Here is a 25,192-nt window from a genome sequence, read left to right on the forward strand (position 1 = left end):
GTTCAAATTCAGAGCAATATCCTTTTTATTAGACTTTGATTGCACATTATTGACCGTTTGTCATCCCTCATTTCTCAATGCTGACCACTAATTCTTTCCCAATTGAGAGGGAAAAGGTCGCCACAAATTTTATATCGAGTCCTATGGGTTGCTAGTCCTGATGCACACCTGCAACACACATCTTCATTTGCAAGCAACCTCATTCACTGTATCTCATTTAAGATGAGGATGTGCACCATGGTTTACAAAATTAACAACCAGTCAGATCAACGATATCTCCCATAAATGCTACAGTTAGAATCGTATATGAAAACTAGAGTCTGGTCAGTGTCATACTCTGTAAGCAAAATGTGCAATCTGGAGATACAGTTGGAAGTTTTATTCAGTAAATTCACAAGCCTGCTTGTGATGTGTTTAGTTAGCCCTGAAAGATTTCACTACACATATAGTGAAGAACTTGTAATGTTCCCTTCATGTGTGTCTTCATAGAAATGCATCAAGAAAGCTATTTTTAGTATAAATTCCTCTACATAAATAAAAATGATTTATTAATATAGTAAGTATATTTCATGCATTGAATGCACCTGAAAGTGTTTTTTAAAAATTACAACTTGCCTTTAGAAGAATATCTTGTGAATTGAAATCAAGTATTTTACGCCCTAGACAAAGTTTACATTTCCTGTAATATTTTTCTTTGAAAATGCATCTTTAGTTTCATACTGTTACACATAAATGAGGGCCTGGACAATACATTATCACAAAAAAATTCTGAAAATTAAGTTATGCGGCAACGATAAAGAACGTATCTGTGAAATCTGCTGCTGAGTATGTATTTGACCCCTAATAGCTTGAAGACTGTATGATTGTTAACAATGCAATAAGGGTAATGAAAACAGGTGTAAACAAGCAATTAATCCTCTAGCTTGTTGAGTGGTCTATGGGTGATTATTTAGGCCAGTTCTTAGGAACATACAACTGAGAAATCAATACAAGTGGCTTATTTGGTAAAACCTCAAAAACTGACACAAATGAAGACAAGGGAACTTTCTAATGACTTCAGAACCACTGTGATTAAAAATGTTTAAAGATGACAATGGTGCCAAGAAGATTGCCAAGATCCTTAGCCTCAGTGTGTCCACTGTGAAGGCCATCATAGGGATGTGGAAAACAAAACTGGAAGCTTAGTGAACCGGCCTAGGCCAGGCTGACCTGTTAACATTTGAGAGAAAATGTCAGGAGAGCTAGTCAGAGAAGTAACAGCAAATCCTAAAGTGATGTTCAGTGACCTGCAAAGCTCGGTATTTGCAGCTGGAGTGGATATGCACAAGACTACAATATCGAAGGTTTTACACACAGAGTAGCTGTATGGCAGAGTTGCCAGAAAAAAGCCACTACTAAATGTCATATGAAAGCTCGAGTAGAATTCACTAACAGGCATCTTGACAAAAGTCCTGTGCTCTGGAGTCATGTACTTTGGTCTGATGAGACTAAAATTAAACATTTTGGCCTCAACACAAAGGCGATTGTCTGGCAGACGGAAGGTACTGCCAATGATCCGGCAAACACCATACCTGCCATCATGCATGGTGGGATGAGCATCATGCTTTGGGTCTGCTTCTCTAGGGCAGGCACTGGGTCCCTTGTCCATATTGAAGGAAGAATGTATAGTAAGAAATATATCCAGATTTTGGAAGAAGACCTGCAAACGTCAGCCATGAAATTGGGACTCGGATGACACTACCACTTTCAGCAGGACAATGACCCGAAACACTGTGCAAAGTAACCAAAGTAACATTTGACAAAAAGAAGATCCAGGTTTTGCAGTGGCCTAGCCAGAGTCCGACTCTGAATCCAATTGAAAATTTGTAGTGTGACCTCAAAATTGCAGTTCACAAATGAAAACCTGCAAACTTTGCCCAGTTGGAGCAGTTCTGCAAGGAAGAATGGGAAAAATACTTTTTCAACCTACTGTATTTGTAAAGATAAAAACAAATTGTAACTGATGTATATTCAGATGAAATTATTATTATTAACTAGCCAACCCGCGCCGTACTATACGCCGCATAATCAGGCCAGTTTTTTAATAATTTTTAAACACAGGGAGAAAATTTAACATTTGCAAAATCGGTAATGTAATAAATCAGCAAGAAAAGCAACATTGTAACAATGCACGGAACAAACCAACACACAATCGTCCGTGCGGCGTAGCGAGGTGGGAGGGGGGATGTGTACAAAGTGCAGGAGCATCTAAGAAGACGCATGTTTGTCGCGGATGCGAAATGCTGTATGTAGCGTGTACAACACTTTGCCATGCTGCACGCGGTCTTGCGTCAAAACCGAAAACTCGTTTTTTAAAGACTGCTCACTTCATTGTGTTTTAACCTCAGTTGTAAAGGAATGTTTTATTGATCCCATGGGATACCCCTCGCAAACAGTTTTACACGCCGCATATGGCGATTCACCTCCGCGAGAAACATGCCTCTATTAACAGTCAACATGTGGGAGGGGGGTGTGTACAAAGGGTAGGGACGAAAACAGTGGGAGCGTATGAGTCGCACTTAGTGGCAATTCCACAGTTTGCAGCCCGAATGGGGTTCAACGGCTTACCCACGCCTAGACACACGCTCAATCTCATGCATAATTATTTATTGAATGGTAAACACTTCTGGAAAGACACGGTTGTCTAAAACAGGTTAGTGTGAGAATACAACAGTAAGTGAATGAAAAGATGGAACTCTGATAGAGCAAAATACAACACAATAGTGAACCCGTGGCATAACAAACGCCGCATAATTATTTATTGATGGTTGAACACTTCTGGAAAGACACAGGGACACCCCTTGCAAACTGTTCTACACGCTGCATACAGCGAATCACATCCGCAACATGATCTTTCCTAGATGGTCCTGTCGCGTCCACCCTCGCACTCGAAGCATACACACTGCCTGCTCATGTGCCCGGTCGCAAGCCACGTCCGGCCTCGCTCTCAAAGCATACACACCGCCTGGTCATGTGTCCGCTCGCAAGAGAAACTCACGGAGAGCCGGCCACCAGCTGCCTGTGTGTGTGCCTCTGTCTGTCTCTGGTGCGGCTTTCTCTTGCACTGCCTCTGTGTGAACCGGTCAGGCACAGAGAAGGTCAGCTGCTGACAGAGCGTCTCGACTGTTGCAGGGCCTGCATTGGTGAAGCAGATGAGATGGTAATGAAACAGAGGCACAGGGCTTATTGGTTTTTAAAGACTGATTCCTTCATTGTGCTTTAACCTCAGTTTTAAAGGATTGTTTTAAGGATCCCATGGAATACCCCTCGCAAACCGTTTCACACATTGCATATGGCGATTCATCTCCGCGAGAAACATGCCTCTATGAACAGTCAACGTAGCTCGGAGGTACATGACATTAACCTGACCTGCACTGCATGTGGCCTCTACGACAGACGAACATATATGACGCCATTTTTCTGTGTCGTCGCGTCCGAGTTGGTGGGCGTGGCCCTGCGAGTTGTCGTCGTATCCAATGGTCTTGGAGTTGGTGGGCGTGGCTCCTTCCTGTGTGCGCCATAGGTGTCTCACTTGTCGGCGGCTTAGTGAATCCACGCCCTTCCGGTGTGCTTTTCATGGTTGTCTTGCCTTAGTGAATTATATATATATATATATAATATTTTAAAAATCCATAAGTATTGTAGACAGAGTAACTTAATGCAGACATGGGCTGATTTACAGCCTATGGTGTTGAGGCAATTCATACTTGCAGCCAAGAGCATTGGAAAACAATTGGATAATAACTGAAATTGACCAAACGAGTTGCAGTAATAAATCTTTTGCTATTATTATTTCACAGGGTCTCACACATGTTTTCTAACTCTTGGAGGGCATTTAAAGGTGTATTTTCATCGGCACTGTTCCACGTGGATAATTCTTATACATTTAGCCCATACTGCCTTCCTTACAGCAGTGTTTCTCAACCTTTATGGACCTGGGGCCTAATGTATAAACGGTACGTATGCACAGAAATGTTGCGTAAGAACTTTTCCACGTTCAAATTGCAATGTATAAAACCTAAACTTGGCGTAAAGCCATGCACATTTCCACGGTACCTCATACCTTGTCGTACGCAAGTTCTGCACTCGGTTTTGCAGACTGGCGGCACCCGGTGTCAAAGCAGTGCCTGTGTGCTTACCCTTTTTTTCTTAGATCCACATTCCTGACGCGGCTTTATAAATACACTAAAACTAACCCCATATTGTTTATTAGTGTAATGCATCTGATTGTAATTAACCTGTAACAATATAATGCTCCAGGGAATAGCCATAGTGTTCTAAATACCATAACTACTTTAGCGTTGTTACTGTCACTGCATTTTCTTTTTCTTCTTTCAGCTGCTCCCATTAAGGGTTGCCACAGTGGATCATCTTTTTCCATAAAAGTTAAAGTTGACATTTCGTGCTTTTTCCCCAATGTGTGCCTATTTTTTTTCCTCTGTACCCTAATAAGCTTTCATATGACACTCAGATGGTGAGCTATGACTCACCTTTTCACAGCGACTAATGATATGTGACAACTTCTTTTTTTATTTCAGGCACTGTGCGACTTTGTGAACTTGAGCTTTCGAGTTTCTCCGACACACAGTCACTCAATCAACTTCCTTTTCTTGTTTATACCACTGTTTAAACCAACAAATAGTATGTTTTTCCTTCGCCTCCACTTGGTATTTGCTGAAATTCTTATATTTTCCCCTGTGCTTTTCTCATTGTCTTTTCACAGAAGGCTGAGCTTAAGGGCTATTTATATTGATTTGCATATTCAAAGAGGCGTAATTCTGGGAGGAGTTGGGGCGGGACAGCAAGCGCGTGCACGAGCATTACTTTTCACGCTGATCGGGATTTATGTAGCGGAAGAACATGGAAGTTTGTGTACGCACAGATTCCTGCATCTGGATTTTTCTGTGCGTAAGAACATTTCGGCTTTTGTGCTTACGTCATGTTATAGTGCGAATTCTGCGCACGGTGTTATGCATAAGGCCCCTGCAAACCAGTTTTGAATTTTTTTAATTAATTGATGACTTAGCAATTACAGAACTGTCTTATTGGTGAAACAGAGTTAATCATAGGTAACCCTTGGTGAAGCAAACTCACTTAGAAATGGAACAATATATCACACAGCTCTGCAATTGCTTAGGTGACACACCAGCATCAAGCCGGATAGCATCCCAGTGATTCAGAAACACTGTTGAATGCTGAGACTCTCAAGATCCGTTTGTACTATTGCATACAGGTAGTTAAAGTATAGATAGATAAAACTTTATTTGTCCCTAGAGGGAAATTGAGCTTTTTACAGAATTACAGAAGTAAATAAACAAATAAATATATACACACACACACACCAGAATGACTGTAAAGCAAGAAAATTAAAAAGAATGAGAATTCTGACTTGGCTGTCATAATTACAGTGAGGCTGTATACAGGCGTATTTCATAGGTATGAAGTAGCCCCCGTAGCGTATCTTGACACACTTCTGCTGAATGATTGGCTGAAAGTCCTTGGCGTTCGTGTGTCAGAGAGAATGTGCAGCATTGTTCATAATGATACTCAGTTTTGTTTTCATTCTCTCCTTTGCTATGATCTCCAGAGTGCATCCTATAACTGAGCTTACCTATTTAATTAGCTTGATTCGGTGGGTCTCTCTTAAAGTGATATTGCCAGTCCAGCACAACACAGCGTAGAAATTCCCACTGGCCATCACATAGTTATAAAAGATCTGTACCCTTGATCCACAGAGCCTCGAATTGTAATAACCGTTACACTTTGTGACTGACATACAACCAAATGGAGCCGTACCTTTACACATGCCTTTACAATAAATGTTCAAGTTCAGTGATAGAACCATTAGTCTATTATTTAACAACAGCTGTAGCAAAATAGTAGAATGGTAGTGGAGGAGAGGAAATACAGTACCAAAATTCATGGAAACTAGAGCCTGAAGAAAGCAAATGTTTGGGAACTTCAGTAGATCAAGGACACAAAGATATTTTGATCAAGGCAACATGGCTGCCTAGATCTTCACAAGTCACTATTTGGCTGAAGGGTTGATTGATGTCAGAATCACTGTGTTAAGTGTCGTCCTTGAAGTCAGTGAGATATTACACATGATTGTTGGGAAACTTCATCAGAAGTTCTCACTGATCACAAAGGGGAAGGGTTAATAGCTCATACTAATCATTGATTCCATGTTACTGAGTTGGCCAATTCCAATTCCTGCACATCCAGACACAAGGAAGACTTGTATCCTATATTAAAGTGTTAACTTCAGTATTTTTTTATAATTAAATGATAGACCATAGGCGATACCTGTTCATTTTTATTGACAACATTACATTTTGTAGGCTTATTGTTCAGTGACAATAAAATACTGAGATAAATACAATTTCAGTAAAATACATAATTTTTTAACTAAATAATAATATGTATAGGAAATATCCATAATACATACGACATAAAAGACATGAATTCTTCTCATAATTACAAGCTTTTTAATAATGTACTTATGTGAAGTAAGCTTAATTAAAAATAGTTTTCACCATTTGTCTTTATATATATATATATATATATATATATATATATATATATATATATATATATATATATATATATATACTGTATATGTATATATATATATATATACTGTATATGTATATATAGTTATCTATATTAATAAAAGGCAAAGCCCTCACTCACTTACCGTGTAAGTAGAAGGCTGAAATTTGGCAGGCTCATTCCGTACAGCTTACTTACAAAAGTTGGGCAGGTTTCATTTCGAAATTCTACGCGTAATGGTCATAACTGGAACCTATTTTTCTCCATATACTGTAAAGGGGTTCAGCTCGATGGCCGTGGGGGGCGGAGTTTCGTGTGACATCATCACGTCTCCCACGTAATCACGTGAACTGACTGTGAGCGAAGTACGTAGAAAACAAGGAAGAGCTCCAAAAAGCGCTAAAGAAAAAATACATTATACAATTGAGAAGGCATCGAAACAATAAGAAGTGAGCGAGTGACACATACAAGCATATTCATAAGTGCAGCTACTGCGGAAACAAAGAACGGTGTAAACCGTAAGTTTAAATTAAGTTTATAGACACGCTCCCACTGCCTTTTGTCATGCACAGTGACGCATACAAGCATATTCTTGACTGCAGCTACTTCGGAAACAAAGCACGGTGTAAAGCTAAAGTTTAAATTAAGTTCATAGACAGGCTGCCGCTGGCGTTTGTCATGCCCACGACTAATGCAGGATACAAGTTTAATGAGAGGACGCAGGGTATAAAACGAGAGTTTTGATCACTTTGTAACTAAGTTAAAATTGCTGGTGAAGGGCTATGCAAATTCCGAGAGACTGTGTTTGTGGGGGGATTGACAGTTGAGGCGGGTGGGGGAGTGACGTCATCCTCTCCCCTCCCATTCACCTCATTTCGCTCTGAGCTGAGCTACGCAGCTAACGCGGTCTTGCGGAAGCAACTTCGTCACGCTGCCACCAAATACAGACAGAAAAATTCACAAGTTAATACACACGCTGTCTCTAGAGTTTCTCCACACTCAATGTATTCCTCGCATCCCCGTTACACCCTCTGATCTCCCATTTCAATTCAGATGTCTCTAAATTCCAGTAAGGCTCTGCTTCGCGATGAGAAGTAAGAAGTCTCAGGGGCAGACCCAACAAAAGGTTGCCATTGATTTCAGGCAAGATTGCTTTTTTCCTGGACCACTGTACATTGCATTCTCAGGAGTGAGCTCGTGCAGCTTCGTCATATTACAACCAGAGTGCTGAACTGACAATGTGATATATAAAGAGAACTATAATAATCGTAATAAACGAACAATAGAACAGTGGATAGGGCTGGGCGATTAATCGAAAAGTAATCGAAATCGACATTCAGAACCTATAATTGATCAAATTTTTCCAGATCGATTATTTCGATTACTTTCCCTTTAAATACACTACCGCGTGTGGAGTCATGAAACCCCGCTCCGTTACGTTACGTTATTCGGCCGACATGTCGAGCATGGAGAGCTTAAACACTGACACAACTGAGCAACAAGAGCAGCTTGTACAAAAGAAAAACGCAGTCTCCGTCATTTGAACACATTTTGGTTTCAGTAAGGATGACATTGAACAAAATTAAGTCGGATGTAGACACTGTAAAAAACAGTTTCAACGCCCAAAGGTAACACCACCAATTTGTTTCAACACATGAAGCACAATCACGTTACTGAAGATGAACAGTGCATGGCTCAAAAAAAACAAAAAGAGACTGACAAGCGCCCAGCAACAAGTGCCTCCGCAAAGCAAATGTCGATAACACAAGCGTTCACAAATGCCACACAGTATGAGAAGAGTTCAAGAAGATGGAAAGAAATAACTGACGCTATTTGTTATTACATCGCAAAGGATATGACTCCCTTGGCTACAGTGGAGCGAAGTGGGTTTAAACACCTCGTTAAAACTCTCGACAGAAGATACACTGTGCCATTACGATCACATTTTTCTAAAACTGCGCTGCCAGACATGTACAAGACATGTTGTAAAAATGTAGCTGCTGAACTGAAAAATGTTCAACACTTTGCAGCCACATCAGATCTCTGGTCAAGTAGGACGATGGACCCATTCTTGAGCCTTACTTTGCACTACATTGAAGGTATTTTCCAGCCAATCACACGGCAGATATGATTGCGCAAGGTCTGAAAGATATGCTTTCTGAATGGGACCTTGCGGAAGAAAAACTTTCAGCTATTACGACAGACCACGGTGCAGAGATGAGCAGCTATTTGGTGTCCCCCATGCTGGATAGTGAGGCAAATCCACTGGACTGGTGGAGGAAGCATCATGTACACTTTCCCACTCTAAGTAAGGTGGCAAAAAAGTATCTGCATACCAGCTACTAGCTCCCCATCAGAGCGGGTTTTCAGTTCGGGCGGAAACATTGTTACATGCCTCAGGTCCTGCCTGAAACCTGAAAAGGTTAACATGCCTGTGTTTCTTAGTAAGAACTTAGAGTAAATTCAGTGACATGACAAGATTAAATAAAGGAATTGGGTACCTGAACAGTACAGTAAGTCTCAAATAGCTACACAGTAGCTATAAGAATCATAATAAATGAACAGTAAAACAGTACAGAACTGCGAAGCAAGGAGAAACGACGGCCTTATATGGCGTTCATTTATAAAGCAGCGGAGAAGCTGTGTGTATATACAGTGGTGTGAAAAACTATTTGCCCCCTTCCTGATTTCTTATTCTTTTGCATGTTTGTCACACAAAATGTTTCTGATCATCAAGCACATTTAACCATTTGTTAAATATAACACAAGTAAACACAAAATTCAGTTTTTAAATGATGGTTTCTATTATTTAGGGAGGAAACAAATCCAAACCTACATGGCCCTGTGTGAAAAAGTAATTGCCCCCTTGTTAAAAAATAACCTAACTGTGGTGTATCACACCTGAGTTCAATTTCCGTAGCCACCCCAGGCCTGATTACTGCCACACCTGTTTCAATCAAGAAATCACTTAAATAGGAGCTGCCTGACACAGAGAAGTAGACCAAAAGCACCTCAAAAGCTAGACATCATGCCAAGATCCAAAGAAATTCAGGAACAAATGAGAACAGAAGTAATTGAGATCTATTAGTCTGGTAAAGGGTATAAAGCCATTTCTAAAGCTTTGGGACTCCAGCGAACCACAGTGAGAGCCATTATCCACAAATGGCAAAAACATGGAACAGTGGTGAACCTTCCCAGGAGTGGCCGGCCGACCAAAATTACCCCAAGAGCGCAGAGACGACTCATCCGAGAGGTCACAAAAGACCCCAGGACAACATCTAAAGAACTGCAGGCCTCACTTGCCTCAATTAAGGTCAGTGTTCACGACTGCACCATAAGAAAGAGACTGGGCAAAAACGGCCTGCATGGCAGATTTCCAAGACGCAAACCACTGTTAAGCAAAAAGAACATTAGGGCTTGTCTCAATTTTGCTAAGAAACATCTCAATGATTGGCAAGACTTTTGGGAAAATACCTTGTGGACTGATGAGACAAAAGTTGAATTTTTTGGAAGGCAAATGTCCCGTTACATCTGGCGTAAAAGGAACACAGCATTTCAGAAAAGAACATCATACCAACAGTAAAATATGGTGGTGGTAGTATGATGGTCTGGGGTTGTTTTGCTGCTTCAGGACCTGGAAGGCTTGCTGTGATAGATGGAACCATGAATTCTACTGTCTACCAAAAAATCCTGAAGGAGAATGTCCGCCATCTGTTCGTCAACTCAAGCTGAAGCGATCTTGGGTGCTGCAACAGAACAATGACCCAAAACACACCAGCAAATCCACCTCTGAATGGCTGAAGAAAAACAAAATGAAGACTTTGGAGTGGCCTAGTCAAAGTCCTGACCTGAATCCAATTGAGATGCTATGGCATGACCTTAAAAAGGCAATTCATGCTAGAAAACCCTCAAATAAAGCTGAATTACTACAATTCTGCAAAGATGAGCACTGTAAAAGACTCATTGCAAGTTATCGCAAACGCTTGATTGCAGTTATTGCTGCTAAGGGTGGCCCAACCAGTTATTAGGATCAGGGGGCAATTACTTTTTCACACAGGGCCATGTAGGTTTGGATTTTTTTTTTCTCCCTAAATAATAAAAACCATCATTTAAAAACTGCATTTTGTGTTCACTTGTGTTATATTTGACTAATGGTTAAATGTATTTGATGATCAGAAACATTTTGTGTGACAAACATGCAAAAGAATAAGAAATCAGGAAGGGGGCAAATAGTTCTTCACACCACTGTATGTATATATATATGTAGATGTGTATATATGTATATGTGTGTATATATATATATGTATATATATATATATATATATATATATATATATATATATATATATATATATATATATATGACAGCAACACTCATAAGAGTGACAAAACAATTACATTGACAATCGTGTTACGTTATTTTTAAAATGTTTCCTTTTCTTTTTTCATAACTTTTTTAACACACTACTTCTCCGCTGCGAAGCGCGGGTATTTTGCTAGTCTATACTAATAAAAGGCAAAGCCCTCACTCATCACTAATTCTCCAACTTCCTGTGTACGTAGCAGGCTGAAATTTGGCAGGCTTATTCCTTACAGCTTACTTTCAAAAGTTAAGCAGGTTTCATTTAGCAATTGTACACGTAACGGTCATAACAGTGATAACGGTTGACAACGTCCGCCTTGTTTAACTTTCTTATTTATGGCCCCATCTTCACGAAATTTGGTAGGCGGCTTCCCTGTGCTAACCAAAACCAATGTACGTACTTATTTCGGTGGTATGACGCCACTATCGGCCGCCATATTGAACTTTCCAACGTCACTAATTCTCCAACTTCCCGTGTTGTTAGAAGGCTGACATTTGGCAGGGTCATTCCTTGCAGCTTACTTACAAAAGTTAAGCAGATTTCATTTCGAAATTGTACGCGTAACGGTCATAACGGTCAACAACGTCTGCCATGTTGAACTTTCTTATTCATGGCCCCATCTTCACGAAATTTGGTAGGCGGCTTCCCTGTGCTAACCGAAACCGATGTACGTACTTATTTCGTTGGTATGACGCCACTGTCGGCCACCATATTGAACTTTCCAACCTCACTAATTCTCCAACTTCCCGTGTAGGTTGAAGGCTGACATTTTCGTACTTATTTCGGTGGTATGATGCCACTGTCGGCCACCATATTGAACTTTTCAACGGTCTTTGTTACTTATGGGCCCATCTTCAAGAAATTTGGTACGCGAGTTCTCAACGCTAACTGAATCCAACTTACGTACATATATATGTCCATAGCCTGCAGCTCGGTCACTGTGTGAGGCGGAGTTGGGTCCCCCATCCCAACGCCTCCCATATTGTTGGCTGCCTGCCGTCAGTCGCTCCAGTCTCTACATTCCCTTCCTTGCTTTGCCACGGGATTCACGTCTCCCTGCTTATAACTACAGCCTTTTTATTTAATCCACGGCTTCTACGCTGTTTTATTGTTCATTTATTACGATTATAGTTATTGTGTAGGTATTTTAGACTTACTTTACATTGTTCAGGTACCCATTTCCTTTATCGTTCCAACCGTACCCCCATTAACATGTCTATCGAGGTGATCACCATCAATCAACGAACTGTCACTTACCGAGTGGTTTCCATGCCCGGCGATGCCGCTGCCTTTTCCATTCTCTGTATTACATATTGCATGGCCATATCAGGCTCACTCTTGATATCTGGAAGAACATTGTGTCTTATGTATTGGATGACTGGGACAGGTTCAAGGTGTGGACTGATAACGTTACAGGAGATAATTATACTACACAGGAGCCCTAAGGCTTAAGCCCTTCACCTATTCTTCTGCATGTGAGTTGTTTGCTGCCGCTTAATTGATAGGTTGTCGCTTTCAAGTGTACCGAAATGGCCAAATATTTTACACCTTTGGAGAACCGCCGATGCCTCTTAAACATCTTAGATTCACAGGTGACGATTTCAGTAGTGGACACTTTGATGTTTATGAATGTTTCAACTCTCAAAAGCTGGATACGAAGTTATCGATGAAACCGGTTGTATGCTTACAACGCTTGACAGATGCCGAATGTCACTTCAACAAAACAGGTCCTGCAAATACTAACGTAATTGAAACAAACCATGAAACTCAAACCGATTATGACAGCAGCAATCCAAGCTGTGAGAAAACATTAAAAAGGATGCGTGTCAGACGTCATGGTACATTTTCTGATGCAGCTAGACGTAAACAACTTTGTGACGATGTCGCTAAATACTCGCAGGCAAATCCATAAGTTCTTAGAGACGCTGTCGCTAAACATTCGCAGGCAAATACATATCTTCATAGAGACACTGTCACTAGATATTTGCAGGCAAATCCACAATTTAATGGAGATGCTGCAGCTAAATACTCGCAGGCAATTCCACAAGTTCATAGACACGCTGGCGTTAAATATTCACAGGCAAATCCACAAGTTAATACCGGGAATGCCTGTTAAACATCTTAGATTCACGAGTACTGATTTGGGTAGTGAACACTTCGATGAATGAAACCTGTTATCTTTACAGCGGTTGACAAACATGGAATGTAACTTGAACACAATACGACCTCCAAATACGAACCTGATTGAAAGAAATAATGATAATCAAATCCTTGATGACAGCAACACACATAACAGTGACAAAACAATTACATTGACAATGATGTTACGTTATTTTTAAAATGTTTCCTTTTCTTTTTCATAACTTCTTTAACACACTACTTTTCCGCTGCGAAGCGCAGGTATTTTGCTAGTCCTTAATAATTGCTTCCATTAATTTACCAGTAATGCACATTAAGCTTAATGGCCTATATTTGCTTGGGTCTGCCTAGTCACCCTTTTTATTAAACAGGACTAGGGGGCTCTGTCTCCTGCTCGCTTTGGTGGCCCACCCCCGGGTTTGGTTTACTGGATATACAATTTAAAGAGATTGTTATTATTTATTTCCAGTCCCAGGCATTGTTAAATCTGTTTCTCACAGGACGTATAACGCTGCTCGCGTTGTGAAGGGTGTGCAGCTGAACACACGCTAAGGAAAAGCGGTTGGATCATCTGCTGGCTTGCTGCTGTTGGCGAGTTGCGTGTTCTGCTTGTTGCTTGTTGTTGTTTTAAGAGCTGGGAGCACATGAAGCATGTCTGTCAAATGCCTTCCAACAACTGCTAGGTTAGATGTCCATGAACTTGTTTTAACTGTTGTCTCACTGCCTTGTCTGGCATGACGTTAATGTGTCTCTCGCAGGATGTCAAATTGTCTTCCGAGAAGATCACATCTTGTCTCCCTAGTCTCCCTTCCAAGATTTTTTTTTTATAATAGAGAGATAATTTTTGCCATTTTCGAGTCCTTTGGAATTTCCCCAGTGCGCATTGACTTGTAAAAACATATGTCAAGGGTTTATATATGTACTTGTTAGACTCCTGAAGAACTCAAGGGTAAATTTTATCTGTTTCTGGTGATTTGTTTGATTTCAGCTTATTTAATCAAAGATGTACTTTTCCCTCCACAATTTCCAAATCACTCAGTACCTCCTTAGTAGTCCCTTTTACTGGTGTGGGGTTATCTACTTCCTCACATGTGAGAGCATGTTCCATTTCACTCTCTTTATTTTTTAATTCCTCTTTACTTTTCTGATTCACTTTACCTCCTAGACTGTTCTTTTAGTACTAAAATACTGAAAGAGTCTCAATGGGTCATCTTTCACCTTATGTGCCTTTTAGCCTCCCTAATATCCTTCCTAATGGTTGCCCTCATATTTTCGTATGGCCTGTGGTTCACACTCGGGTTATTAGTCTTATATGCCTTATTTAAACGTTTTTTCCTTGCCACTTCTTTTTCAGTTCATTATTAACTCACAGCAAAGCTTTTTAAATTCCCATTTTAGGTATGTACCTGTCCTGCATTACATGTAAAACATTTTTAACCTGTTCCACTGATCCTTGACTGTCTCCACGCTTATCCCAGTCCATCTTCCTTAAACTTTGCCACACCTGCTCCATATTTGCCCTACCAAAAGTTAAACTTAACAGTTTTAGTCTTAACCTCTGCACTCTTCCAAAATACAGAGAATTGTATTATATTATTATGGTCACTTGATCCTAGTGGTTCAGTCACCACAATATCCATAATTCAGTCCTGCTTATTACAAAATATTAAATGTAGACAGGCTTTGCCCAGCATTGGTGCTTTAATATACTGTGTTCAAAGAAAAAACGCTGATTACTTCTAAGAGCTCCTGCCCTTATGCTCTGCTATTTTCAAGGTTATACCAGTTAATATTGGGGTAGTTAAAGTTTTCAATGACTATATATCCCCCTGTAAACTTACCTTTAATATTGCCAAAAAGATGTGCAATGAAATTGTCTGCATTGAGTGGTCTATAACACACTCCTAAAATAAGACGTCTTTCTCTAACACTTTCCAGAAGAAGTCATATGTCCTAACTAAGATGGGGTTCATCGTCCAACTGAAAAGGACTTGCGTTTAAATTCTGTTTGACCTAAACTGCAACCCCAGCTCCTTTTCTGTTCAGTCTATCCTTCCTAAAAATGTGTATCCGTCAATGTTATACTCATCCCCATCTTTGTTATTTAGCCAGGTTTCTGTTATTGCTGTAATATCATAATTATGCTCTGCTACATACAACTTGATTTATTTTTGATATTTGTAGTATTAAGGCAAACTATTTTAAATGTGCTACTTATACTTTTGTATTTAAATGTCTCGTTAGAATTTATATTACTATGCATTTTTATCTTTACATTATTGTTTGTTCTTTCATGCCTAGTTGTAAATATGGCCTGCCCTAAACTCCCTGCCACCTAGTTTTGGACAATCCTTGACTAACCTTATCATACACCTCCCCAACACCCCAACACTCTGGTGTCCTTCCAGTTCAGATGTAACCCGTCGTGGTGGAACAGGTCCAGTCTGTTCTGAAAGAAGTCCCTATGCCCCATAAACCTATACCCTTACACCCTACACCCATATTTGAGCCTTCTAATCTCCTCACTCTTACATGGACTGGCACGTGGCATAGGTAAAACTTCAAAGAAGGCTACCTTGTCAGTTATGCCCCTCAGTCTGGCATGTAACTCATTACATTTGGATTGCAGAATTGACAGACTGCCAATATGTATACCATTTGTTCCATATGAACAGTGACAACTGAATCCACCTCCAGTCTGGCCAAGAGCCTGTCAAACCTTCCAGGGAGGTCTCCCCCTCATGTACCTAGAATCCAACACACTTTGCAAGACCAATAAAACGGTTTGACACTTCCAATTATGGGTTTGATGCCCCTGTACAGTGCGCACCCTTCACCTTCCGCCTTGTGACCGTGACCCCACTCTTCCTGCCAGGTCTGGAGTAGTCATGCATTTATTGTATTGCACTTTAGTTAGAATGGGTATCTGCTACTTGTAATGAACCAAGAAAAAGTGAAAAGAAGGTAACACACCTCGCTGTCATGAACACATTTTGTGTTTTAATATAATGCCAAAAATGTGACTGTCTCATGAAGGAATTTTAAAGGTGACTTTACAAACAGCACTGCTGCACTCACTTTTTAAAACCATACAGGTGTCAGGGTTGGCAGTCCTCAACATCTTTTCCGTTGACTTCATTTGGTACATTTTTAGTTGTGTTAAACATTACTATCACAAAACAAAGTAGCTTTTGTAGTTAAGTTATGAAAAAAATGTCTGCACCGATTTATTACTGCATTTTAAAATGTATTAGTGATGTTTGACTTATAGAAATATGTAACGCTTTTATGCTTATTTTAAAAAGTAATACGTAATCCAAGTGAGTAGTGAGTTGTTTTTTCCAAAAGTATCTGCATTGACAAATTTTGTTTTTGGATAATAACTGGTTATTATTTATCCTTAAGAAATGCTTACTTGTTTCATGTGATGTTTAATAAATTCACACAAGAGTAAAATCATTTTTATTTAATAAAACCACACAGGCTGCTTTTGAAATAACTTCATAATTTTGTATTATGTTTTAAAATACAAGCAGCAAATATGATTTTATTAATAAATGTAAGTTCAAAAATTATCACCTTTGTCAAGACAGCAGCAAAAGTAAAGGAGGAGAAATATCTTGCAGGGTAGCCTCACATAATAACACAGTCCACTCGGAGGGCCTTGGAGTAATACTGAGAACCAGTGCTCTAGCCCATATCACATAGTGGCATTTACAGTAATGTAAAACTGAGCGGTGAGGGTTTACACTTGCTTAATTTTGAATGTCTAACCTTGTGAAAGGCTGAACAACCAGCACAAGATTCTGGTTTTCTTATGTATGTTTTTTTTTTTTAAACTTGTATGTGTTTTAGGGAAGCATGGTGGTGCAGTGGTAATGTTGCTGCCTCTCAGTAAGGAGACTCGGGTTTGCATCCTGAGTCCTCCCTGTGTGGAGTTTGCATGTTCTCCCCATGTCGAGTTTGCATGTTCTCCCCATGTCTGCATGGATTTATTCCGGGTGTTTGGTTTCCTCCCACACTCCAAAGGCATGCAGGTTAGGTGTATTGGTGATACTAAATTGGCCCTAATGTGTAGTTGAGTGTGTGTGTTTACTATGCAATGGATTGGTGCCCTATCCAGGGTTTGTTCCTGCCTCACATCCTGTGCTGGCTGGAATAGGCTTTGGCACCCCTCGCAACCCTGTTCAGGGCAAGGCAGGTTAGAAAATGACGGACTTTTATGTATTTTATAATGTTGCATTCTATATGCAGTATATTTTACTGAAGTAAATGTTTATATATAGGACGACATGCAGATGACCCCCTTTGTGGTAAATGGCACTAATGATGTATTGTAATCTTTCTACTTTATGGTTACCCTCCATTGCCTTCACTGCTACATATAAAAATGTCACCTAAAACGTTTGTGTATTGCCTACTTTTTCTCATTTAACTCATCTAAGTACACAGTGGATATGTTTACTTTGATTTTTAAATAAAAAAAAATACATTTAAGTTTCAATATTTAATTACTTAAAATAAACTTTTCTGTGCAATGCAGAAAGTAAAATTATATCTGTACAAATTTATTAAAGGAAGAAAACAAAATACAACTTAAAATAGTATTAGCGGTTAAAGTACACAGTACAAGTAGAAGAAAAAGGTGGTTAAGGGTTTATAGTGAAACATAACTTTCCATTTTTATAGCATGAAGCTAATCCTTCATCTTGAAGATTAATTAGGTACTGTGTATATCGAGTCATTCCTGGCTACATTCAATCAATCTTCTTACTTCTGAATGGTCCCTGTCTAATCTGTTGCCTCTTTAGATGCACCATATGCATATTTTTCCCTCAAGCAGGTTGTGCATTATATTACAAATATAGCAGTCTTTGTTGTTGTGTTTTTGTATTTTTATTATAAATAGGTCGGAATGTATGTGTTTTTTTATGCCCTTACAAAAAAACAAATATATATTGTGATAAACAGGATGTTAGAGTCTTCAGTGGCACCCTGTAATACATGTTTCTTCACCCCTTTTCTCATGATTGTTTTTAATATTTTAAGCCTTTCACAGCCATGTATTGACATTTTTAAATGTAAATAATTAGCAATATTCTGGATATCCTGCATTTCATCCTATGCATACATACACCAGTGCGAAAATCCAGTCAGATATCAGACCCAGAATGTGCCTCTGTTTAAAATTAGTGTCAGTAGTACTGCTGAGAAACTGGATGAGGCCCAGAATGGCTGCTCCTGCTGTTTCCTGACACAGCAGAGAAGACTTATATAACTCGGAGACACCCGGAACTGTCGGCAGTCTGTGCTGAAATCTGATCTCTGCCTCTTGTTGGGACGTTAACAAAAGGAGTGGCACTTGTTCTGCCAATGATCCCTCTTCTAGCACAGACCTGGTGGTTCTAGGGCTGGCGTCCTGCTTGCGTTTCTTCTCCTGACTGGGGCAGGGAAGGTTGAAGGTCAGCAGGAAGTTGGCTCCAGGAAACCTGGGAGGGAGGGGTGGTTAAGAATAAGGTGTTTTTTTGTTGAATTGGCAGCTCTCGGAACGAAGCATGTGGGATTCCAGCCAGCCTCAACTACACAGTAGGTCTGACAAAGCTGTTTTGGGTATTTTTGGTGCTCTTTAAGGTTCCCAATCTGTCATATTGCTGCTATGGGAAGGGAGGGGAGGGGGTGTGTGATGTAATCACTCTCCTTGTGGTTAGAGGCCTGCTGTCGGTTAACCTTTTGTATCCGTGGGAAGTCCAGAAACTGTTGACCGTGTATGCTGACTGCCCAGTTGCCCTCTGGCTGTGTTTGGTAAACTTGTTTCTTAGTAACAGAATATTTTAGGGAGAAATGTTAAGAGTGGAACGACAAAGCCATTAACTTTTATTTGACGGGGGTAGACCTTTTAAATTTACAAACCTAAAAAAGGAATCTTGAGGTCATCCATAATTTGCTTTAGTTCAAATTAGTGTTCCTGTTTTTTTGTGTTTGTTTTTATACAGTATATAAATTTACATACATTCATACATTGCCTTTCCAGAATTTCTGAGTATAGTATGATTTCCTGACAAACTTAAAATTTTGTACCAGTTGTATTTGTTAAATTTTCATTGGTAATCCAAACTGGAGATGTTCAGTAATAGATGGGCACTGCTTCCTCAGGAAAGCCTAAAAGACACATGCAATTTTCATTGTGAATTACATGGAGATCTTGTTAATGTGTGCAACTGAGTTTTCAATGTTTCACACCAGAGTGAATGGAAACCTATGATCAGCCCAAAATGTGTCAATGAAAAGCTTTACCTTAAAATCACTGTATCTGTCTATAACAACTGGCCCTTCTTCCTAGTACAGATGTGCGAAAAGGGGGAAGATGCAGAGTGTGTGGTGCATGAAAGTGAAACGTGACTTAAGGCAAAGGATGAAACAATGCTGGAAAGAACTGAAATGAGAAGAATAGAGGGATGTATGGGGTTTCTTTTAGGAAGAGGAAAATGAGTGGTAAGTTAAGAGGAGGGGGAACCATTGGTGTTGAGTGAAAATGGGCGTAGGTATTTGGGAAATATGTTGCAAAAGGCAAATGTGTTAGTGGTGCATTGTAATGGAATTGAATTTGTTGAGTTAAAAACAAACAAACAAACAAACATGGGTGGGTGTTAGTAGGTATCTCCTTTACTACAATGGAAAGAAGAGAAAATGAAGAGGGGGACAGTTGTCTAGCTTGAATAAATCCTAATTATGATGGCAACTCTATTGGGGTTCTTTTTGTTTGTGATTTGTTTTGTAAATTTTGTTTGGTGATTTGAGGCCAACCCTGCCCTAAATATTTTTTGTGGATTTTCTCCCCATTTAGGATTTTCTAAGTTTTGTTATCATTAAGTGAATTATTGTATATTTACATTTTTTTTGACCTTCTGATGTGTATTTCAATTTTTAAGTTGCTCCGAATATGTGCTACACCAGTGTCTAGTGTTCGCCTGAGTTGTTGGGTGACATGTTGATTCTTGCTTTTTGGCTGAGCAAATAAGAGGTACAGTACAGTTAAATTTGCAGTAATTCTTTTATACATATTTCAAGTACATAGTTCATTGGATGCCATATTCCTGCAGTTGCTGAGTACATCAGTGGTAAAGAATGATTTAGCAACCTTGCATCTGGCAGTTAAATATCTGACTCATTTGCTCACACTACCTGTACTTGCTGTATTTGCCAGTGTTCTTTCCTTGATAGACAAATATATAAATGTTTTATTCAAAAATATGCTTAAATCATTTGTTATTGTCTTTATTTTTTTCTGTGTGATTAGACCTGGGGCCTCATGTACTGTATAACGCCATGCGTAGAACTCGCACTATAACATGGCGTAAGCACAAAAGCCGAAATGTGCTTAAAAATCCAGATGCAGGAATCTGTGCGTACTCCAACTTCCACGTTCTTCCGCTACATAAATCCTGATCAGCGTGAAAAGTAACGCTCGTGCACGCCCCAGAATTACGCCTCTTTGAATATGAAAATCAATATAAATCGCCCTTAAGCGCAGCCTTCTGTGAAAAGACAATGGGAAAAGCACGGGGGAAAATATAAGAATGTCAGCGAATACCAAGTGGAGGCAAAGGAAAAACATACTATTTGTTTAATTAAACCATGGTATAATCAACAAACGGAAGTTGATCGAGTGACATAGCGTGTTGGAGAAACTTGAAAGCTCACGTTCACAAAATCGCACAGTGCCGGAAATAAAAAAGTCGCGTGAAAAGGCGAGTCGTAGCCCACCGTCTGAGTATCATATGAAAGCTTATTAGGGTACAGAGAAAAAAAAAGGCACACAGTGGGGGAAAAAAGCACGAAATGTCAACTTCAATCTCGAAATTGCCACTTTAATCACGTAGTTTATTTTGTCATTAAAATAGAACATCATAAACTTCATCTTAAAATCGTTTAATTAACCAGTTTCTCAAATCACATCGTAATTAAAGTATAGCACGTTAAATGCTTTGTTTTGTATGTGATCTTCTATGTGCTCCATGTGTGTGAATCACTACGTGCTTCTTAAACCGGCTCTCTTCCTCCAACAGAAAAGAGAATCCATTACATTCATATTACAGCTCTCTGAATAACTAAAACACTGAGATGTATACGTGATATCATTTTCATGATGATAGTTAAAGCACGTTATTAAACATGGGTTTCACGGCACAGTGTGTGCGACCCTCAATGAAATTATTTATTGCTGCAGTACTCATGGGCGGCTCTATGTCCAATAGAGAAAGTCCAATGTCAATATGTCATCTTATGCACGGTGGATCGTCACACAATCAGCAAAGTAATAGACGTTAAGCCATCTGTAAGCTTAGAGCGCCAATTCTTTAAAACGTTTAATGAATATTGAAATATCTTCGTAGTACATGTTTAATTATTCTATCCTTCACGCCATTCCCAGTGAAGAATATAGATTATTTAAATGAAGTTAGTTTTATCTGTATAATATAATAAACATATTTTGCTGCATTGCATCTTAAAAATGATATTGTCATCATACGTAAATACGCGCTTTATAAAGTGGCTCAGGCTGTGTAATATTATAACAATAGTGTAAATTTACAGTGAGGTGATTGTATTTATAAGTACAAACAGTTCTATAAGGAGCACTTGATTGAGTGCGTTTAAAGTGGGATGAAACTGTTTCTGAACCGCGAGGTCCGTACAGGAAAGCTTTGAAACGTTTTGCCGTGGCTGAGACAGCGTTTTCTTGAAGCTGTATACCGATAATTCTCTTTCTGATCAGCTGCTGCTGTGATTCACACTCATATACAGCGATATAAATATTCTGAGTAGTGCAGTGAGAGTAATATGGAAAAAAATGATCCGCTGTGGCAACTCCTAACGGGAGCAGCTGAAAGAAGAAGAAGGTGCAGTTAGAGTAACAACGCTAAAGCAGTTATGGTATTTGGAATACTATGGCTATTTCCTGGACCATTATATTGTTACAAGTTAATTACAATCAGATGCATTACACTAATAAACAATATGAGGTTAGTTTCAGTTAATTTACTGTATAAAGCCGTGTCAGGAAAATAAGGAGTAACCACACAGGAACAGTAGCATTGCTTTGACGCTGGGTGCCGCCAGTTTGCAAAACCGAGCGGAGAACTTGCGTACAACAAGGTATGAGGTACCGTGGAAAAGTGCATGGCTATACGCCAAGTGTAGGTTTTATACATCGTGATTTGAACGTGGAAAAGTTCTTATGCAACATTTCTCTGCGTATGCACCGTTTATACTTGAGGCCCCTGGAGATTTCTGAAGAATCCCAGATAAGAGCACAAATGCTGCCTAACAGAGAATGCAACATTTGAGGCTTCCACAATAAGTCTTGAGCTCTCATTGCATGATTTCCTATATATACCAAGAATTCATTAAAACATTCAGTAGGGCATTGTATGCTGCTTCATTCATGCAGCATCCTGCATTCAAATTTTACATTAGCATGTTGTCCTCATGTTGTGTGTTTTTCACCGGATACAGTAGTTATCGTCTCTGTTCCAAATATTCTCCATGTGAGCGCAAGTGTGGGTCATGAATGGACCCGGTGATAGACTGTCATTCTTTTCATTTCTGTTACCTGTCTTGCACCTGAAGCTACCATTATAGGCTCTAGCCCCTGTACCATGAATTATATTAAGTGTTTTTGAAAATGTGGTTTATAGCAAAATGTGTTTAGTGATCACATATATACAATTTTTTTTATAATTAATCATTTTTAATTCTATTGTACTAATAAGAAAGTTTCTAGTTGTTTAAGTTGAGAATGGCATCAGCAAGCAACACTTTCCAGACAGAAACATAGCATTTTCTTAATTGCTAGTAGCTCCGCCAGTCATATTATATATGAGGTGGCCGAACACGGGTTCAAGCAAAGCCAAGACAACTCAAAAAGGTTTGGGACTCCAGCCGGGTAGTCCCTTTTAAATTCCTTCAAATTTCACAAACTTAAACAGGTGGCCGTCTTCTAATAGTTAACATAGGGCAAGCAAGAACAAACTCAAAACTACTATATACTGTATATGTATGTATGTATGTATGTATGTGTATATATATATATATATATATATATATATATATATATATATATATATACTGCTCAAAAGAATTAAAGGAACACTTTTTAATCAGAGTATAGCATAAAGTCAGTGAAACTTATGGGATATTAACCTGGTCAGTTAATTAGCAGAGGGGGTTGTTAATCAGTTTCAGTTGCTGTGGTGTTAATGAAATTAACAACAGATGCACTAGAGGGGCAACAATGAGATGACCCCCAAAACAGGAATGGTTTAACAGCTGGAGGACACTGACATTTTTCCCTCCTCATCTTTTCTGACTGTTTCTTCACTAGTTTTGCATTTGGCTACAGTCAGTGTCACTACTGGTAGCATGAGGCGATACTTGGACCCTACAGAGGTTGCACAGGTAGTCCAACTTCTCCAGGATGGCACATCAATACGTGTCATTGCCAGAAGGTTTGCTGTGTCTCCTGCACAGTCTCAAGGGCATGGAGGAGATTCTAGGAGACAAGCAGTTACTCTAGGAGAGCTGGAGAGGGCCATAGAAGGTCCATAACCCATCAGCAGGACCAGTATCTGCTCCTTTGGGCAAGGAGGAACAGGATGAGCACTGCCAGAGCCCTACAACATGACCTCCAGCAGGCCACTGGTGTGAATGTCTCTGACCAAACAACCAGAAAGACTTCATGAGGGTGACCCAAGGGCCCCATGTCCTCTAATGGGCCCTGAGCTCACTGCCCAGCAGCATGCAGCTCGATTGGCATTCGCCATAGAATACCAGAATTGGCAGATGCACCACTGGTGCCCTGTGCTTTTACAGATGAGAGCAGGTTCACCCTGAGCACGTGACAGAAGTGAAAGGGTCTGGAGAAGCCATGGAGAACATTATGCTGCCTGTAACATCATTCAGCATGAGCAGTTTGGTGGTGGGTTAATGATTGTCTGGGGAGGCATATCCATGGAGGGTCACACAGACCGCTACAGGCTTGACAAAGGCACCTTGGCTGCCATTAGGTATCAGGATGATATCCTTGGACCCATTGTCAGACCCTATGCTGGTACAGTGGCTCCTGGTGCATGACAATTCCTGGCCTCATGTGGTGAGAGTATGCAGGCAGTTCCTGGAGGATGAAGGAATTGATACCATTGACTGGCCACCACACTTTCCTGACCTAAATCCAATAGAACACCTCTGGGACATTATGTTTTGGTCCATCCAATGCCACCAGGTTGCACCTCAGACTGTCCAGGAGCTCAGTGATGCCCTGGTCCAGATCTGGGTGGAGATCCCCCACAACACCATCTGTCATCCAATTAGAAGCATGCACCGATGTTGTCAGGATGTATACAAGAACACAGGGGCCATACAAAGTGCTGCGTACAATTTTGAGTTGCTGCAATTAAATTTTGGCAAAATGGAACAGCCTGCCACATAATTTTTTCACTCTGATTTTTGGCGCGTCTTTGAATTCAGGGCTCTGTAGGTTGATCATTTTCATTTCCATCAAATGATGTGGCATCCTTTCGTTCCTAACACATTACCCAGTCTATATCAGTATAGATATCCAGGAGGATTTCTTTTTCCCATTGAGATCTGATGTGTTTTCAAAGTGTTCCTTTAATTTTTTTGAGCAGTTTATATGCAGTCCCCGGGTTACGTACGAGATAGGGACTGTAGGTTTGTAGTTAAGTTGAATTTGTATGTAAGTCGGAAAAGGTACATATATTTAATAAATGCTGTTGTTGACCAACTGTAACCAAGTGCTCTGCCAATGAATGAGGGAGTTTCAATTCTCTCTGACCTTTTTATTATTTCTACTTTATTTTCAATGGTAATGGTTTTTCTCTTCTTTACTGTATCATCAGCACTTGCATCAGATTTGTGTTTCGGAGACATTCTTGAAGGGTATCACCGCAGGAAGGCACCCGTTGTCAACACTTCTGATGTACTGACAAGAGACAACTTCCTGCTATGTGCATAACAGTACATGCAAGCTTGTTATTGAGAATGAATGGGGCATTGACGGGCAGTTCATCACCAGCCCA

The 25,192-nt window shown here is 39.9% G+C and overlaps 1 protein-coding gene across 13 annotated transcripts in view; it reads left to right on the plus strand.

Annotated features, from left to right (window-relative positions):
- chd9 (chromodomain helicase DNA binding protein 9) overlaps positions 1-25,192 on the plus strand; it is a 277,289-nt gene that overhangs the window by 46,166 nt on the left and 205,931 nt on the right. Inside the window, exon 1 of one of the 13 annotated variants that reach the window (XM_039762905.1) lies at positions 18,586-18,680. The exons of 11 other annotated variants lie outside the window; for them this stretch is intronic. The gene's annotated coding sequence lies outside the window, so the exon portion shown is untranslated. Of the gene's footprint in view, positions 1-18,585; positions 18,685-25,192 lie in introns of those variants that run through there. One more of the 13 variants, XM_039762906.1, reaches the window with a different exon arrangement.

This window comes from Polypterus senegalus, chromosome 9 (assembly GCF_016835505.1).
Source record: "Polypterus senegalus isolate Bchr_013 chromosome 9, ASM1683550v1, whole genome shotgun sequence".
Lineage (NCBI taxonomy): Eukaryota > Metazoa > Chordata > Cladistia > Polypteriformes > Polypteridae > Polypterus > Polypterus senegalus.